The sequence below is a fragment of the Canis lupus genome, chromosome 7, assembly GCF_011100685.1.
Source record: "Canis lupus familiaris isolate Mischka breed German Shepherd chromosome 7, alternate assembly UU_Cfam_GSD_1.0, whole genome shotgun sequence".
Taxonomy (NCBI): Eukaryota; Metazoa; Chordata; class Mammalia; order Carnivora; family Canidae; genus Canis; species Canis lupus.
Genome location: NC_049228.1, coordinates 4,821,202 through 4,837,225, shown reverse-complemented (window position 1 = coordinate 4,837,225; position 16,024 = coordinate 4,821,202). Strand labels below are relative to the sequence as shown.

The 16,024-nt window shown below is 35.8% G+C and overlaps 1 protein-coding gene across 4 annotated transcripts in view; it reads right to left on the bottom strand.

The window, feature by feature from the left end:
• The window catches only part of DENND1B (DENN domain containing 1B), a 267,328-nt gene that overhangs the window by 194,784 nt on the left and 56,520 nt on the right, over positions 1-16,024 (bottom strand). The window lies entirely within an intron of this gene.

The following is a 16,024-nucleotide window of genomic DNA, read 5'->3' as shown; positions in this document are numbered from 1 at the left end:
GCAAGAGTGAGCAAGAGAACACGCACGAGTGGGGGGAGGAGCAGAGGGGGAGGGATAAGCAGACTTTCCTGCAGAGCGCAGAGCCTGATGTGGGGATGGATTCCAGGACCCCAAAAAATCACAACCTGAGCCAAAATCAAGACTCTGACACTTAACTGATGGCACCACCCAGGCGCCCTAAAAGCAGCTATTTTAAATAATTTCCAGAATCAATACATTTCTCTGTCCCATTTAAATTCAATCTATTCCATTCAAAATTCTATGCAGTGCTAAAGAAAGAGGAAAGGTCCCTGCACTCCAAAGCCCTATAGCACACATGGGAAAAGGCTCTCTATTTTTGTGCAAACTATTGTTTTAGGCTGGTTCAACACTCTTAAAGCAATCAATGTGATAGATCATATCAACAAGAGAGAAAACAAGAACCATATGATCCTCTCAATAGATGAGGAGAAAGCATTTGACAAAATACAGCATCCATTCCTGATCAAAACTCTTCAGAGTGTAGGGATAGAGGGAACATTCCTCAGCATCTTAAAAGCCATCTACAAAAAGCCCACAGCAAATATCATTCTCAATGGGGAAACACTGAGAGCCTTTCCCCTAAGATCAGGAACATGACAGGGATGTCCACTCTCACCACTGCATTCAACATAGTATTAGAAGTCCTGGACTCAGCAATCAGACAACAAAAAAGAAATAAAAGGCATTCAAATTGGCAAAGAAGAAGTCAAACTCTCCCTCTTCACAGATTACATGATACTGTACATAGAAAACCCAAAAGACTCCACCCCAAGATTGCGAGGACTCATACAGCAAATCGGCAGTGTGGCAGGATACAAAATCAATGCCCAGACATCAGTAGCATTTCTATACACTAACAATGAGACTGAAGAAAGAGAAATTCAGGAGTCAATCCCATTTACAATTGCACCCAAAAGCATAAGATATCTAGGAATAAACCTAACCAAAGTGGTAAAGGATCTATACCCTAAAAACTACAGAACATTTCTGAAAGAAATGGAGGAAGATACAAAGAGATGGAAAAATATACCATGCTCATGGATTGGAAGAATTAATATTGTGAAAATATCAATGTTACCCAGGGCAATATACACATTTAATGCAATCCCTATCAAAATACTATGGACTTTCTTCAGAGTTGGAACAAATCATCTTAAGATTTGTGTGGAATCAGAAAAGACCCCGAATAGCCAGGGGAATTTTAAAAAAGAAAACCATAGCTGGGGGCATCACAACGCCAGATTTCAGGTTGTGCTACAAAGCTGTGGTCATCAAGACAGTGTGGTACTGGCACAAAAACAGACACATAGATCAATGAAACAGAATATTGAATCCAGAAGTGGGCCCTCAACTGTATGGCCAACTAATATTCAACAAAGCAGGAAAGACTATCCACTGGAAAAAAGACAGCCTCTTCAATAAATGGTGCTGGGAAAATTGGACATTCACATGCAGAAGAATGAAACTAGACCATTCTCTTACACCATACACAAAGATAAACTCAAAATGGATGAAAGATCTAAATGTGAGACAAGAAGCCATCAAAATCCTAGAAGAGAACACAGGCAACACCCTTTCTGAACTTGGCCACAGCAACTTCTTGCAAGATACATCTATGAAGACAAGGGAAACAAAAGCAAAAATGAATTATTGGGACTTCATCAAGATAAAAAGCTTCTGCACAGCAAAGGATACAGTCAACAAAACTAAAAGACAACCTACAGAATGGGAGAAGATATTTGCAAACGACCTATATGATAAAGGGCTAGTATCCAAGACCTATAAAGAACTTATTAAACTCAACAGCAAAGAAACAATTCAATCATGAAATGGGCAGAAGACATGAACAGAAATTTCACAGAGGAAGACAGACATGGCCAACGAGCACATGAGAAAATGCTCCACATCACTAGCCATCAGGGAAATACACATCAAAACCACAATGAGATACCACCTCACACCAGTGAAAATGGGGAAAATTAACAAGACAGGAAAACAACAAATGTTGGAGAGGATGTGGAGAAAAGGGAACCCTCTTGCACTGTGGGTGGGAATGGGAACTGGTGCAGCCACTCTGGAAAACTGTGTGGAGGTTTCTCAAAGAGTTAAAAATAGATCTGCCCTACAACCCAGCAATTGCACTGCTGGGATTTACCCCAAAGATACAGATGCAGTGAAACGCCGGGACACCTGCACCCCAATGGTCATAGCAGCAATGTCCACAACAGCCAAACTGTGGAAGGAGCCTTGGTGTCCATCGAAAGATGAATGGATAAAGAAGCTGTGGTCTATGTATACAATGGAATATTACTCAGCCATCAGAAATGACAAATACCCACCATTTGCTTTGATGTGGATGGACCTGGAAGGTATTATGCTGAGTGAAATAAGTCAATCGGAGAAGGACAAACATTATATTTGGGGAATCTCATTCATTTGGGGAATATAAAAATTAATGAAAGGGAATAAAGGGAAAGGAGAGAAAATGTGTGAAAATATCAGTGAGGGTGACAAAACATGAGAGACACCTAACTCTGGTAAATGAACAAGGGGTAATGGAAAGGGAGGTGGGCAGGGGGTTGGGGTGACTGGGTGATGGGCACTGAGAGGGGCACTTGGCGGGATGAGCACTGGGTGTTATGCTATATGTTGGCAAATTGAACTCCAATTTAAAAAAACTATTGTTTTAAACAAGGTATCCTATAGAAATACTTGGACTCAACTTAAAAATTCACTGGTGTAAGCATTTCAAAAAATGTTCCAAATGAAGGAATGGTGATGTCTCTTGAATATAAATGACCAAGACTCATTAAGGAAAATGTGTAATTTTATTCTTTCACCTTTGGAGATATAAAGGTGAACTAAACAAAATAGGGCCTCTACAACTTAGAGAAAAGAAAGCATCTAAAATATATAATGCAATAAAATTTAATGACTATTACACTAGTGGACAGGATACTACAGGACAACATATGGAAATCTAATCTAATTCAGAGTCACTAAACTACTTAGGAAAGAAAGTACATGTAAACCAACATGTTAGGATCTGGGTTCTAAAGTGGGCAAGGGAGAACATTCCAGACTGGAGAGACGATATGCATAACATCTTGTAAGTTAATAGAAAAGAGGATGAATCTAGAAACTGGAAAAAAAAAAAAGTATTATATCCCAAATGTAGACTATAAAAGAGAGAATGTCAAGGGATGAAGCTAGAGAGGTAGGGGACAGACTAGAGTTTAAAATGGATCCTGGGTATCATGGAAAGCCATTAATGCAGATGAGGACATAAACCAAATGAGAAAAAAACAACTAGAAATGTATAAAGAATACAGCTAAAGTGTGTGTTGTTATGAAAGCCAAAGGACAACGGTATACCTAAAAAATTCTCAAATGTGGCCAAATACTAAGCAAGGTGACTACGAGAAAATGGCAACTATCCATAAAGCATAAAGCCACAATAAAGTGAGCTTCAGTGGAAGGATGGGAAGCAGAAGGCAGACCTAGGATCATGCAGTGAGAATAAATGAGGCATAGTGTATGGAGACAACTTACTTAACAGACTGTAGAGGGAAGAAGAAAGTAAAGGGAGGAGGAGAGAGAGATGAGGCTGGATGGATTTTTCTTTTAATATGGTGCAGACTTGAACACATTTAAATAAGAGGAATTGAGCCAGCAGAGAGCCAAAGAGAAATGAGATGATATCTCTCAAAAGGCAGGAGGATGGGATCCTGATCAAGATAATGAGATGAGCCCTGGAAGGAAGCTGGAGAATGTTTTCCATTGTTATAGAAAAAAAAAAGAGAGAGAGAGAGAGATCTGAATCCAAAGAGATTTTAGAATTGGTGGTGCAAAGACAAAAGTTTTGTTAAAAATTGCTAATTATTTTCTGCAAAGAAGAGAGAAGTTGCTGGCGGCTGAAGGAGGAAATGTGATAACTGTTTCAGGCACTGCTGACTACTCAATTTGGTAGGTATCTAACCTAGTGTTTAATGGCAACAATGTGGTATTTCCCCATCATGTCCCAACAGTTTAGGTAAAAGAGATAATTGGTAGATTCAGTCTGGGTTGAGGTTTTAAGTCAGGTATGATAGAAAATTTAAACAGAAGAGTTGTTATAGATAGGAATTGCTGATTTAAAGCTAATAAAAAGGGAAGTGAGGTGTTTTGTTTTCCTGTAAAGTCTATTACAACTAAATGTTATACCAAATCATGCTGATGCACTTTAAAACAGTATATTTTCAAAAGAAGATCTACTGCATATGTCTGAAGACTGTAGGACTGAAAAATAAGGTAAAATAAATACATGGAGCATTGGTAATTATGAAATTAGGTGGCTGAAGTTCTGGTCTTACAGTAATGAATACTAATGCTTTCTGTCTCTGATCAGAGACAGGTATTGAAAAAGGTGAAATCAATTTCCCTCTTCTCCTCCCTATTACCCACTCCCTCCCTCCCAAGTTTACCATATAAATATCATTTTCTACATATGCTATTACATGAAAAGGATTGAAAAGCATGGAATTAGGCAACTAGAGTTAAAACTACTTTCCCAGCTTTATTGATAATTGGCATATAACATTAAGTTTAAGGTGTGCAACTTCATTCAATAAACTATATGTGAAATTTTTATAATAAGATTAGTTAACAAGACACACATCCTTGCATAATTATTAATTTATTGTGTTTGTTGTGGTTTTGGTGAGAACATTAAGACTCTACTCTCATAGCAGCTTTCAAGGAGACATACAGTATTGTTAACTATAATCACTATACTGTACACGAGATCCCCAGAACTTATTCATTTTATAATTAAAAGTTTATACCCTCTGACCAACATCTCTCCCTCAGGTCCTGGCAACCACCATTCTATTCTCCTTCTTTGAGTTCCATGTTTTTAGATTCCACATTTGAGTGAGATCATATAAATACACACACACACACACACACACACACAAAATATTTCATTATACACACATATACCCCACATTTTCTTTAAGCATTCATCCACTGACTATTGTGATTAATGCTGCAATGAGCATGGCAGTGCAGATCTCTCTTCAAGATAATGATTTCATCTTCTTCAGATATATTCCCAGAAGTGGGATTGCTGGATCATATTTTTAATTTTTTGAGAAACTTCCATGCTGTTTCCCACAATGGCTATATTAATTTTTCATCCCCACCAACAGTGAACCAGAGTTCCCTATTCTCCGCATCCCTGTCAGCACTTGTTCTTTTTTTTAACACATGTAAGATAATATCCCATTATGGGTTTGGTTTGCATTTCCATGATAGTTAATGAATTACTCCTCTGCCTATTTTTTTTTATTTTTTTAAGACTTTATTTATTCATTCGACAGAGAGGCAGTGAGAGGATGAGCAGAGTAAGGAGGAGGGGCTACAGAGGGGGAACAGCAGACTCCCTGCTGAGCAAGGAGCCTAATGTAGGGCTCAATCCCAGGACCGAACATCATGACCTTAGCCAAAGGCAGACACTTAACCAACTGAGCTACCCAGGTGCCCCCTTCTATTTTTTAATGAATTATTTGTTTTGTTTTGTTTTTTGTTAGTGCATGAGTTCTATGGATCCATATATGTTTTGGATATTAACCCCTACCAGATACATAAGATATATAAGCCAAATACTGCACTCATTCATATGTGGAAACTAAAAACATATATATGGTTTACAACTTTTTTCTCCCATTCTGTAGGCTGCCTTTTCATTTTGATTGTTTCTCTTGCTGTGCAGAAATTTTTTTAGTTTGATGTAATCCCACTTACTGATTTCTGCTTTTGTTGCTTGTGCACTGTGTGTCATATGCAAAATGTCATTGATAAGACTGATGTCAAGGAGCTTATCATCTATATTTTCTTATAAGAGTTTTATGGGTTCAGATCTCAGGTTTAAGTCCTTAATCCATTTCAAGTTTTGTGATTGGTATAAGACAGGAATCCAGTTTTGTTCATCTGTATGCAGATAATCCAGTTTTCCCAAAATCATTTATTAAAGAGACTGTCCTTTTCCACACTGAGTATTCTTGGTTCCCTTGTGAAATATTTATTGATAATATATGTGTGAGTTTACTTCTGGGCTCTGGATTCTGTTCCATTGGTCCACATGTCTGTTTTTATGCAAGTACCACATTGTTTTGATTACTGTAGTTTGTAACACAATTTGAAATTTGGAAGTGTGATTCCTCCAGTTTTATTCTTTCACAATGTTTTTTTTGGCTTTTGGGGATCTTTTGTGAGTCCATATAAATTTCAGGATTGTTCTTGTATTTCTGTGAAAAAAAATCCATTGAATTTTGACGAATATTATATTGAATCTATAGATGGCTTTGGGTAATATGAACAAAATGATAACAATATTAATTATTCCAATCCATGGTCATAGGATATCTTTCCATTTATTTGTCTTCTTCAATTTCTTTCATCAATGTTTCATAGTTGTTTTTAAAGATTTATTTATTTTAGAGAGAACGAGAGAGAGTGCATGAACAGGGGGAGGGCCAGAGGGAAAGGAGACAGAGAATCCCAAGTAGACTCCCCAGTGAGCTTGGAGCCCAAAGCAGGGCTCACTCTAAGGACCCTGAAATCATGACCTGAGCTGAAATAAAGAGTAGGGCACTTAATTGAGTGATCCAGGCAACCCACTGTCTCATAGTTTTCAAGGTATACATCGTTCACTGCTTGATTAAATTCATTCCTAAGTATTTTATTGTTTTTGATGTATTTTATTGTTTTTGATGCTATTATAAATGGGATTGTGCTATTTCTTTTTCAGACATTTCATTGTTTGTGTATAAGAATGCAACTAAATTGCTTCTCTCTCTGCCTGTGTCTCTGTGTCTCTAATGAATAAATTTAAAAATCTTTTTAAAAAAAAGAATGCAATTACTTTTTGTATGTTGATTTTGCATCTTGAAATGTTATCGAATTTGTTTATTCTAAAAAAATTTTGGCAGAGATTTTAGGATTTTCTATATCATGTCATCGGCAAACAATTTTGTTTCTTTCTTTCCCATCTGGATGCGTTTTATTTATTTTTCTTACCTAACTGCTCTGGCTAGGACTTCCAGTACTATGTTAAATAAGAGTGGTGAGAGTGGGCTTCCTTATCTTGTTCCTGATCTCAGAGGGAAAGCCTTCACCTTTCACCATTGAATATGTTAGCTATAGGACTGTCACATGTGTACTGAGGTATGTTCTTTCTATATCTAACTTGTTGAGAGTTTTAATCATGAAAGATACCAACTTTTATCAAATGTTTTTTCTTAACTATTGAGATGATATGATTTTTATCTTTCATTTTATTAATATGATATAGCACATTTATGGATTTTCACATGTTGAACCATCTTTGAATCCCAGAATAAATCTCACTTGCTCATGGATTTTTATCATTTTTTTTTTATTTCAAGATCTAACTGGCCTTATTGATTCACGAATCAGGCACCATCCCATCTAGCAAGCAGAAGGGAGTTCCTTCATAGATGATCCTTTTATCTGCCACTGAATTTGATTTGCTAGCATTCCGTTGAAAAATTTTGCTCCTATAATCGTCAAGAATACTGGCCTAAAGTTTTCTTTTAGTATCCTTTTCTGCTTTTGGTATCAGGGCAATACTGGCCTTATAAAATAAGTTTGGTTATGTTCCCTACTTTTCAATGTTTTAGAAGAGAATAAGAAGAATTGGCATTAATTCTTCTTACAGGTTTAGTAAATTCACCCACAAAGCCATTTGGTCTTAAGGGTTTTTTTTGTTGGGAGGCTTTTTATGACATTAAATCTCCTTACGTATTATTGGCCTGTTCAGATTTTCTACTTCTTCCTGATTCACACATGGTAGGTCGTATGTTTGAAAGACTGAATGCATTTATTTCTTCTAGGTTGTCTAATTAATGATATATGGTTGTTCATGATAGTCTTTTATGATCCTTTGTATTTCTATGTATCAACTGTAACATGTTTTTCATTTATAATTTTACTTATTGAAGTCCTTTCTTTTTTCTCATGGTAAATCCAACTAAATGTGAATTTTATTTATCTTTTCAAAAAAATGACTCTTAGTTTTGCTGATCTTTTCTACTATTTTTCTCTTCTCCATTTCATTTATTTCTCCTCTAATCTTTATCTCTTTCCTTCTGCTAATTTGGGGCTTCATTTGTTCTTTTTCTAGTTCTTGAAGTATAAAGCTAAGTTGTTTGGATTATTTCCATTTCCCTAATGCAGGCATTTATCACTATAAACTTCCTCTTTGCACTGCTCTTACTGTATCCCATGACTTGTGGTATGCTGTTTCCATTTTTTGTTTCAGTATATTGTTTATTTAATCTTTGACCCATAAGTTGTTCAGCAGTATGTTAATAATTTCTACATATTTTTAAATTTTACAGTTTTCCTCTTATTATTGATTTCTAGTTTGATACCACTGTGGTTACAAGAAACACCTGGTATAATTCAATCCTATTAAATTTATTGACATTTATTTTGTGAAATAATATATAGTCTATGCTAGAGACTTTCCCTGTGTTCTTAAAAAGAATGTTTTCTGCTGCTGTTGGATGGAACATTCTATATATGTCTGCTAAGACCATTTGACCTAAAGTATGGTTAAGTTCAGTGTTTCTTTATTGATCTTCTGCCTGGGTAATTTATCTATTGTTGAAAACAGGGTATTAAAGTCCTCTTATCCATTGATATCTATTACTCCCTTCAGATCTGTTAATATTTCCTTGATATCTCTACATATAGGATGCATATATATGTACAATTATATAATCTTCACAAACTGACCCTTTTATCATCATAGAATGACCTTTTTCCTCTCTTGTTGCAGCTTTTGACTTAGTCTATTTTGCCTGATACAAATAGAGCATTCTGAAGTTGGCAACACACCTGACTTCACCAGTGTGTTGTTTCCTTTCACATGTTTTCATAGTCCCTGTTCTTTCATTTCAGCTTGAATAAGTCCTTTCAAATTTCTTGAAAGGCAAGTGTAATGGTGAACTACCTCAGCTTTTATTTGTTTGGGAAAGTCTTTATTTCAACCTTTATTTTTGAAGGACGACTTTGCTGGATATAGTATTCTTGGTTGGCAGTCTTTCTGTCAGTATTCTTTTTTTTTTTAAGATTTTACTTATTTATTTATTTATGGTAGACAGAGAGAGAGAGGCAGAGACACAGGAAGAGGGAGAAACAGGCTCCATGCCGGGAGCCCGACGTGGGACTCGATCCCGGGACTCCAGGATCGCGCCCTAGGCCAAAGGCAGACACTTAACTGCTGGGCCACCCAGGGATCCCCCTCTGTCAGTATTCTGAATATAATATTCCAGTCTCTCCTGGCCTGCAAGGCCTCTGTTGAGAAATCTGCTGATAGCCTTCATAAGAGAAATATTTTTCTCTTGCTACTTTAAAACTCTTATCTTTACTTATGGACAGCTATATTATAATATGTCTTGGAGAAGACCATTTTGATTGAAATTTGGGGGTTACTTATTAACTTCAAAAGCTGGATGTCCAAATCTATCTTCAGGTTTGAAAAGTTCTTAGCTGGTATTTCTTGAAATACATTTTCTACCCCTTTCTCCCTCTCTTCTACTTCTGGGACTCCAAATATAGAAAGACTGTCTTAACTGTTTCTTATAAGACTAGGAGGCTTTCATCATTCCTTTTTATTCTTTTTTATTTTCTTTTTGCTCTGCTGAGTGGCTAATTTCATATTATCTGTCTTCAAGCTCAAAGATTCTTTCACCTGCTTGGTCTAGTCTGCAGTTGAAGCTCTCCATTGAATTCCTCAGATCACTGCATTCTTTAGCTCCAAAATTTGTTTAGTTCTTTTTTAGGTTTTCTGTATTTGTTGCACTTCACATTTGTTCTTATGTTGTTTTCTTGGTATATTTAAATTGCTTATTTGTATTCTCTTATAGTGCTCAAGCATCATCAGAACAATTATTTGAATTATTTATTAGGAAATTCTGGATTTCCATTTCTTTAGGGCTACATACTGGAGATTCACTATACTCCTTTGATGGAGTCATATTTCTCTAATTCTTCATGATCTCTGTAACCATGTCTAGGTGTCTACCCCTAGAAGGAGCAGTCATTTTTTCCAGAATTTATAGACTTCTTTTTTTTTTTTTTTTTTTTAAAGCTTTCACTTCTTTTTTTAATTTTATTTTATTTATTCATGATAGGCACACAGTGAGAGAGAGAGAGAGAGAGAGAGAGGTAGAGACATAGGCAGAGGGAGAAGCAGGCTCCATGCACCGGGAGCCCGACGTGGGATTCGATCCCGGGTCTCCAGGATCGCGCCCTGGGCCAAAGGCAGGCGCCAAACCGCTGCGCCACCCAGGGATCCCTAGACTGACTTCTTTAAGGGAAGATTTTCATCTGCAGGTTGCGGTGTGCTGGAGTGTGATGTGACTCCAGATCTAGTGGTGTAAGACACTAAATTTCGAGATATGTAATAGCATCAGATCTGGGGGTATGTGATGGCTCATTCAGCTGAGGACATTGGAGTTCACAGTATCTCCAACTACATGGTCTTTCATACATGCTGCAGGGCTTCCACTGAGGCTGTGAAGGTCCTCAACTATGCCTCCAGGTCCAGTGAATAGGGACCAGAACAAGCAGCAGTAGTAGCCAGTGCCAGTGATGTGCTCTCAGTAGGTAAGGTACTACCTTACACTATTGGTGGCTGCTCATGTGTCTCACCATGAGTGCATGGCAGTGGAGGCTAGTGATGGGGATCTAGCCAGGGCATTCTGATGCACAGCTGGAAGGGCTAGCTCCAGTTGAGCATAACAGTGCAGGCGAGTGACATAATCTAAGCCCACAAGCATCTTTGGAGGACCTGGCTGTCAACATGCTCTCCCATGGCCACAGAATCTTCCCCCAGGCATGCACATAGCAGTGAAGGCTGGTAATAGGTGTCAGACTGATGCCATGCAAGTACACAGCTGGAAGAGCTAACTCTGAGTGCTTGCACAGTTGTGAGGGTCAGCCACGGGAGCACGTAGGATGGTGTCCTGCATCATATAGCTGTAGAAGTCTGGGCTGCTGCCAATGTGATTCCTAGGCTCACAACAGGAGAAGGGTAGGGTGGGGGGCAGAGAGGAACTCAAGCAACTGGTGTCAGTGAACCCAAATATCTGTGAGGTAAAAACCAATAAGATTCACAGAGCAGGTAAAGTGGGAACCACAGTTGCTCTCACTGTATAACTGATATTGATAGCATATTTTTCTTCTCTGTTCCCAGCCATCTCTATCCATCTTACCTTGCTAGTCTCTGAGTGGGGTGAAATTGAAGCAGGATTTTAATGTGGTGCCCCAAAAGTGACTTAATTCATCCCACTATCCCTTGTCTACAAAAGAAACTCTTTCTAGATGGAAAGTTCCCTCTTAGCACTGAGCATTGTCAGCTTGGGAATGAAATGATGCAGGCATAATAAATCTGTTCTTTCCTCAGTGTAGTTATTCTCAAGTTTTTTGTTACAATGTGTTGTTAAAGTTTCTTAAGTGGACTCCATGGCTCTCCCACAACTGTTTTTGTTGGTGGACAGCTGTCTAATTGTTAATCTTTGTTGGGAGATGGAGGCTGGGGTCCCTGATTCTGCCATCTTCTGCTAATGCCACACCCTAAAGTTTTAATTTTCACTACCTTTACCAAAATAGTTTGCAAACTTATTAATTACTATAATTTTCTATCTAGTCTGACCACAATAAAAGTATTTTAAAAAGCAACTCATTCCTCATTTAAGGCCACACATGACCTTGGTGAAGCCAGAGATCCAAAAAACCAAAAACCTGCCATTTTTCCTTGTCATGCACTCTAGCAAAATACAGATAGTGGAAAGATTCACTTTCTTTGCAATCAAATCTCCTGATCCACCCAAAACAAAACAAAACAAAACAACAGTAATCATTGATTACATAACATTACAAACTTTAAGACTACTAGCAATCGTGAAAGTCAAAACAAAATTATGAAAAATGTCAAAATCAGACTACATTTTATCTTACTAAAACACACATTGTAAGATAGTTTTAACAAATTGCTTTAAGGTTAACATATAGATAATAATACAGAATTTTAGCAACTTCTACTTTAGTAGTTCTCAGAACTTTAACATGCATAGGAGAGCTTGTTAAGACAAAGATCCCTGGGTCCCACTTCCAGGCTTCTTAGTCAATAGGTCAAAGGTGTGTCTGAAAAAAATGCATTTCTAACAAGTTCCCAAGTGATACTGATGCTATTACTCTAAGGACTACACCTTGAAAACTAATAGCACAGATCATGTATTTCTCACAACAATTAGCATTATGTATCATGTGTTAAAGAATTTAATATTTGTTGGCTAGAAATATTCTTTAAAATACAGCAATAAATAATTCAGAACTCCCTTTATTACATGGGAGGGCCATGTTTGGCAACAGGTATATCTACAGAGGGCCAGGAAGAAACATCAACCATGACAGCTATAGCAGGAAATAACTTTTGACAAAGTGTTACTAAATTTTTAAAAACCATTTTGTTTAAAAAAAATCATTTCTGTGCTGGTAATTATTATTAATACTATAATTCCACTTTTGTAGAACAATGGAAATCATTTTATTTCAAACTTAAGTGTTTTATGATGTTGGAACTATATGATTTAAGGAACAATGATGGGGAACTATAACCATATATAAATGAAAATACACTATTATTCCCTTTATCCCTTATAGGGATAAAGGAATATCCCTCTATCCTTTCTCCCCACTATCCCTATATATGTCCCATGCCATATACATAAACATTGGTAGTTCATATCTAAATAAGATATATGCCTTTTTGTACCTCCTTACTCTCTAAGATATCTCTGAGAAAATACTTTTTGTTGTGCTTTCTTAAACAATGCTTTCTTTCATAGAATTTAGGCAATTAGTTCCAATTTGAATAATAGAAAGGATGAATGCCAGTGTCTATGAATGTAAAAACTAATTTAAGGCCTCTGTTTTGCTTTTCCCCCTTTTGGACTTTTCAAAGAAAGGTTCATTGTGTATGAATAGAATCACAGAGTTTTCTGAATGGGAGAGGACCTTAAAGATTCTTTTTTACCACTCCATAATCAGGAAGTTTTATTGTATCCCATGTCTGAAGCCAAGACTAGAATCCAGATATCCTTGTTCTTAATATGACATCCTTTCTAAAATATGCTGCTGCATATAAAAGCACAACTATGAATAAGTCAAATTTTTCCTACTTTTTTGATCTTTATTGTTCATTGAGTGGATACCAATTTAAGGCATACTCTAAGTTTAGAAAATCTCCTTACTATCTACAGGAAGATATTATCAGGAAGCTAAATTTTAAATTTAAATTTAAATTTAAAAAATTTAAGTTTTTTGTAAAGTAATGGACTAAATCCTACTGATTTCCTCTGAACCATAATGGAAATTTGTGAAGAACCTTAGAAAAGGACATTAATCACTAACAGATCCAAATCAATACCCTCTTATTCTAGAACTAAAATCATTCTTCACTTAATCATTTGAGTTCCATTTACATATACAAAAACCCTAAGGAAATGAAATTATTATTTGAAGATGTTTTATTTTACGACCAGTTACAAAAACAGTACAGATCACATTTCCATTTGTGGCCTTACATAATGTACATATTTAAATTAAAAGTATCCAATTTTGGAAATTTGACAGTAAAATGCATAAGCAGTAGTAGAAAAAAAAAAAAGAAACATCTAATCTAATGATCCTACTGCGTTATCTTCATTCTGAAGAATTATTTGGATAATCAAACAATTCCTACTGTCCTATTATTTTGGTGCTTTTGAAACTAAAACCGTAGAAGCAATTTAATTGATAATTCTAGCCTTTCCAAATGTTTCTTCCCAGAATGACCTAAAATTAGCATAACAACTGAAAACAATGAAGCTCTAATTACTCATACATAAGCAAATTCTAGCTAAGGTACTGAAAATGGAGCTTCAAAGGACATCATAAATATAATTCATAGTAGGTTAGATATCATTTTGCTACTTCCATTCCTTTTAAATAAGACCTATTATAATAAAATGAAAACCCTCATCAATCACCTGATAGAGTAATTCCAAACTTAACCAAACAGGGGCTAATGGGTGAGAATTGAATTGAAAACACCTTGACAAAGAAAGCAATTTCTTTTCTTCGCACTCCTCTGAAGCTGTGGGTGATCACGGTAATCGAACCATCAACAGTGAGGGGCCATCTGTCCCAAGGGCCCTTCATGAGAGTTATAAAAAAAAAAAAAATCAACAACAAAAAAGGAAAGAAATGCCGTACCACAGATGTTCAATCTTGATTAATCTATGACAAGGAACTTACAACTGAGAATCAATGTTTTGACGTTTTTCAGATACCGATCATTTAAAGCCAACACAAAAGTTTTTATAAGAACACGCGGTGGGTGGAGGAGTTAATAAGGTGCTTATAGAATGATAATCTTTCATACAAAATCTCAAATACCTACCAGACAACTGAGATATTCATCATATACCAAAGCAATGGCTTTCATTCTGATTCCCTTAAAGAGGCGAGCAGGCAAGAAACCATATTTTGTTAGCTCTCAGACTAGCATTTGAGACTTTAATTTTTTATATATTCTTTCTACAGTATATTATTCAATAAAAAGATGTGTTTATATTCACAGTACTCAAATTTAACTCTTTGAACTAAAGTAGATTTTCAGGAAATATAGCACTAACATGAAACCTCAGAAATGTAGTTAATTGATCTTCAAAGCAGTTTCACTGTATTTATAACATTTTAAATAATTTGCATATTGTAGCAAAAAAATAATTATAAACAGAAGTGCAAACCAAGTCAAAGGTTTTCTTGTTTGACATATAGTCTTAAGTATAATAGATCCCTGGCACTCTGAGATATAACAGACACATTTTCAATCTTTTAGAAAAAAGCCAAAGATGATAAATAGAATATACTAGCTATAAAAATGACTCAAAGTTTACTAAAAATGAAAATCTGTGTGAGCTATATTAAGAACTACTAAAACATTTTAAAAACTAATTTTAAAATGAAAAATAAAATTACAAGACAAAATATCAAAGAACCACATTAAACCATGCCATCTAGTTTTTTCAAAATACTTTCAAGTTAGGATCAAACTAAATAGAGAAGAAATATAATTTAAGACTCAAACAAATAAATTCACTATGGAACTTACTATAAATGCAAGAACTCCTTATCATAATTGTCTTTGTATCTTCAGAGCCTAAAAAATGAATTCTGTGATACCAAGAGATCCTCAGGCAAGTAGATCTGCTCTACGGAAGGAGAAACAGTGAACCAGGTCTTGCCAAAGAGGAGTTTGCAATTTGGTACTACAGAGAATCTATAAACCATCAGAAACAAGAGAATTAGAGCACCTCTCACTCAAAGGCTTAAGATATTAAAATTATCTGAAATAGCATTTATAATAAGAATGTTTAAAATGGTTAAAGAATAAAGATAAAAAACATGAGCAAACAATGAGAGATCTTTTTTAAAAAAAGGTAAATTTTGAAAATGACTAGAAATAAAAAAATATACAATGTATTAAAGTAAAAGCTCAATAGATGGAATAAACAGATTATATACAGCTGAAGAGAGAAATAGTAATCAAAGAAGATATTAAACAGAATGAGGCACAGAGAGAACCCCCCCTCCAAGTTGAGAAATATAAAAGAGGTTCAGAAAAATAAAAACTAGAAAGGAAAGCTCATTTAGAGTTCTAACAATCAGACCTAAGAGACAGAAGTGTAAAAAAAAAAGGGGGGGGAAGCATGGAGATAGTATCAGAATAATGACTAAATTTTCCAAAAACAGTGAAAAACATAAATCTTCAGAATTAGAAATTACAACAAACCTAAGCAAGATTTAAAGAAAGACACATCTAGAGGCATTATAATGAAGTTACAGAATTCAAAATGACATAGATATCTTAAAAGCATCCAAGAGA